Raw genomic sequence first — 4475 nt, 5'->3', positions numbered from 1 at the left:
GGAGACGTAAACACATCAGCATTGGTTGTCAAGCAATGTTGTGGGATGGGGGGCTAACACACAAACACACACATATACAACGGGTTTCTTTCAGTTTCCATCTACCAAATCCACTCACAAGGCTTTGGTCGGCTCGAGGGTATAGCAAAAGGCACTTGCCCAAGGTACCACGAAGTGGGGCTGAACCCGGAACCATGTGGTTGGGAAGCAGGCTTCTTATCACACAGCCACTCCTGCGCCTATCAGCCACTCCTGCGCCTATCAGCAACTCCTGCGCCTATTAAAATGTTTAACTAGATCTCTTATAGTTTCTGGAAGAGATTTGAAACCACTACCTATGTGTTGTTTTATTTCTTCTCAACACCCATGCCTACTGGGCCACCGAAGCAGGAACAAAAATGTCACCGGTCATCGTCCCTGGGTGGGCTTAAACCACCAACCTTTCGGTTAACAGCCGAACGCGCTAACCGATTGCGCCACAGAGACCGCTATGTATTTGCATGGTTTTATGCATGTATATATATATGTGTATGTGTGCGCCATTTTTCATCTCCAGTCACAAGTTGTTTCAAAAACGGCATACTTTCATCTCGTTCCAAAAGCATATCACAAACGGGGTTCGTGAGCCGTACTTTTAGGAACTTCCAGCTCCTCTGCAAGTTCTCCAGTCGTGTATATTTGTGTTTTCTTTGATTTTTGCCTTCAAAACATCTTCATCCAATTTTGAAGGTCTTCCACTGCGTCTGTCATCTTCCATGCTAAACTTTCCAGCTTTAAATTTTTGCAAATCACCTTCAAACAGTTGATTCACCAACAGCATCATCATTACCATAAACTTCACAAACGTTTTTGCAATACTTTACAACACTTTCTCCTCTTTTAAAAAAGAAAAGCATTAACACCACGATTATGAAATTTTTGGTTATCCATTTCAAATGTCAAAGGGTAACTGGAATGAAAGATAAATCTATTTTTAGTCAGGAACAAAGAAGAGATGCTCTACCATTTCAAGACTTCTGGCCAATAGAGAAAGAGTCGGTTTCTAACCTAGATTCAAAGCCCCTTCGTTGGAATTTCAGCAATTTCAATATGTATGTATCTGTGTGTGCGTGTATGTATATATATATATATATATATATATATATATATATATATATATATATATATATATATATATATATATATATATACACACACACACAGATAAGACGGACTTCTTTCACTTTCCATCTACCAAATCCACTCAAAAAGCTTTGGTTGGCCCGAGGCTACAATAGAAGACACTTGCCCAAGGTGCCATGCAGTAGGACTGAACCCGGAACCATGTGGTTGAGAAGCAGGCTTGGATGGATGGATCGATCGATAGATCGATCGGCGTGTTACGCAGAGAAATGGATGTGTGCATAAATCACTAAGACAATTTCTAATCTGAAGTATCAGATAAACGCACACCACGTCCAGGAAATGCAGAGGCAAGGGACCTTGTCCAACTCCCTAATCCACCAGAAGTTTACACGGTGGAATGACAATGGATGTGAAATAAAATCCACAAGCTTTCACACCAGTGGGGATACCCCAGAGGGACCAGACCTTCTGGTTGAACGCTCTTCATTATATATAAACACAAGAACAGCAACTGAAAATTATACACCCAGACATGCTTATACACCCAAGTTTATACATTATGAATAACAAACCCTGAATAAAATTCATAAAATTTGCCTTCAATCTACGAACACAAAGCAAGTCGTCGGTGCTAACGCGGATGAAGCGCATGAAGAGCAGATCGCTATTGATGAGATCACTGGGCGTGGTGAAAAAACTCTGACAAAGCAATTATTCAATTTATTTCATTATTTCATTATTTACTTAATTATTTACTAATTCATGCATTCATAATAAGTTTATCATGGACTACAATGATTGCATATGTTTGATTAGCAATCTGATCCTCCAATTTGCCGCACACATCTTTAATGATGACATACTGAGCCAGATACTGTCTCATTATTAACACTACCCAAAGGCGGCGAGCTGCTTGAATCGTTAGCACGCCGGGCAAAATGCTTAACGGCATGTCTTACGTTCTGAGTTCAAATTCCACCGAGGTCGACTTTTCCTTGGTACGAGGGCCATACAGAAAGAATAGTTTTTTAAAATTTTATTTCTATTTTATTGACTATCGCAGTCTGTAGGATGGTTTTGCTTTATATACCTCATACGGCTAAAAAAAAGACTACGTATGCAACGACGAGGGCTCCCGTTGATCCAATCAACTGTGTGTAGTAATTAAATTATATATTATGCAATTTATTGTTTTGTTATGCGTGTGATCCTCTGGTCTGTGGAAATTTTATCTTACATGAAACCGAATTGTGGTGCAAAAAAGGTTGGGGATTGCTGATATACTCAATAATTGTGACCTTTAAAAACATTTGAAAAGGAAGTCCTCTAATTTCGAAAATTTAAATGTTTGAACATTTAATGTGTTCATTAGTGGCTGATCTAATTAAGTTTTAGCTAAGATTAAAAGAAAATTTTGATTAGAGTCAATAGCAGTATTTACACTTAGAAGTAATGTTTATCGCCGCTTGAGCGTGAGTATTGTATAAAAACAGACGACACTACTGGGGTTAAAAAAAGAAGTATCGTCTGCTCTTACAGAACGCCTACGTTTAGGTGGCGGTAATCATAAGATTAAAAGGTATTTCTAAATTAATAATGTTAAATTGTTTCTGTTGAAGTTTTATGCATTTCATTGTTTTGTTATATGCGTGATCTCCTCACCATCACTACCACTATCACGACCACCAGTCCGTTGTAAAAATTGTTTTTACATGAAACCGGAGTTCAAAAAAGATGGCGGAGGGACTGTTGGTGTAGAATATGTACCGGTGTGGTTTTATTTGAGGGTAATTATGTGCAGTATCTACTATGAGCGTTGTTTTATTGTATTAGTAAGTTCTGTATACGCATGCACTCTGTGTGTGAACTGTACTATAAAACTGAAAGTGTCTTGAGAAGAATCTAGGACATGTCTAGCAAGGCAACTGTTTACAGAATTGTGTGGCGTGACGTGTTTAAGTTTTTGTTTGCGTACTTCAATGTCATAAATTGTGTTCCGATTATTACACAGATTGTTCACATTTTTATCGTGTTTATTTTCTATTTCAAGATCCTTGTATTTTAAGAATTTCTTAACATCTGTCCAAGTGATGGAAAAAGATCGAAATATCACTCAGAGTACAGAGATTTTCGACCCTATTTTCAACAATTATGTCTGCACAGTTTGCCTTGATTTTGTTGTCAATCTGAACACGCATAGTCTTTTTTAGTATTGAAGATTGAGAAAGAGTACTCGCCAAAGCATTGGCAACATAAACGTTTGGTTTGTTCTTGAATCGTGAAAAAACTGTTTTGCTAAATTATGCCTAACTAATTGCAAGGTGTGTCTTCTGAGTCTTTGATTGATTGAATAGGTAAATTTGTAACAGCTTAGGTGGACTTAGGTTAATGTAATTGTCTGGTCCTCTTCCTTTGTATGACCTTCTCACTTGAAAATATTTCTCACAATTTTTTATTCATTTTGAATACTTCGCTTACCTAACCAGTTTTTCATCTTCTTAGATGTCACACCCATACATACCTACACTTGTTCAGTATCGTCTTTATATTCATTATATACTCTCACACACACACATACATATACGTAGATACGTACACAATACATACACACAGTCATTACATGCATACATACATTCTTGCATACATGCATGCAAAAGTGTTAGGCAAACCCACGATATGAGGGAAAGTTATTTGGCATGCACACACACACACACACACAAACAAACACACACACACACACACACACACACACGCACGCACACATATTCGTAGATACGCACACAATACATACATACATACATACATTCTTACATACATACATTCTTACATACATACGAAAGTGTGTCAGGCAAACCGGCGATGAGGACAAGTTATTTGGCACGTGCTCCCACAAACACACCAATTCATATAAGCATAAACACCATGAGCTGTCTTAACTGAAACAAAGGAGCCTTGCTACGTTGTTACAGATCAACTTGAATCCTGCAAAAGACAATATAAATAAACTTAAATAAATGCCAAAGAAATACATACAAATATACCATCGGACATAAAGCCGCGCGGACAGATCTACAATACGCATGCGCCTTGGTATAAAAACGTCCAAACGTCCATGCTGAAAAGTTCTTGGCTTTGGGTAGAAGAAAATACAGGAGGATCAGTTAATTATGATTTTATTCAACATATTCCCCTCTCAGATTCACACATTGCAGTGGTCCTTCAGTTTTACTAAGCTCTGTAAAAGAACTTGGAAGGGTGGGCTTCCAACCAAGCCTTTTGCGGCACCCTTAAAACCAGGAACTTTTCAGCACTCACTCGAATGAATAAATATATATATATATATATATATA

The 4475-nt window shown here is 37.9% G+C and overlaps 1 non-coding gene across 1 annotated transcript; it reads right to left on the bottom strand.

Annotated features, from left to right (window-relative positions):
• Positions 1 to 412: 412 nt before the first annotated feature.
• Trnan-guu (transfer RNA asparagine (anticodon GUU)) lies at positions 413 to 486 on the bottom strand. Its single transcript has one exon. It is a non-coding gene; the product is annotated as a tRNA-Asn (tRNA).
• Positions 487 to 4475: the final 3989 nt, after the last annotated feature.

The sequence above is a fragment of the Octopus bimaculoides genome, chromosome 23 (genome assembly GCF_001194135.2).
Source record: "Octopus bimaculoides isolate UCB-OBI-ISO-001 chromosome 23, ASM119413v2, whole genome shotgun sequence".
Lineage (NCBI taxonomy): Eukaryota > Metazoa > Mollusca > Cephalopoda > Octopoda > Octopodidae > Octopus > Octopus bimaculoides.
The sequence above is the reverse complement of the archived record's forward strand: the minus strand, read 5'-3'. Positions and strand labels throughout refer to the sequence as shown.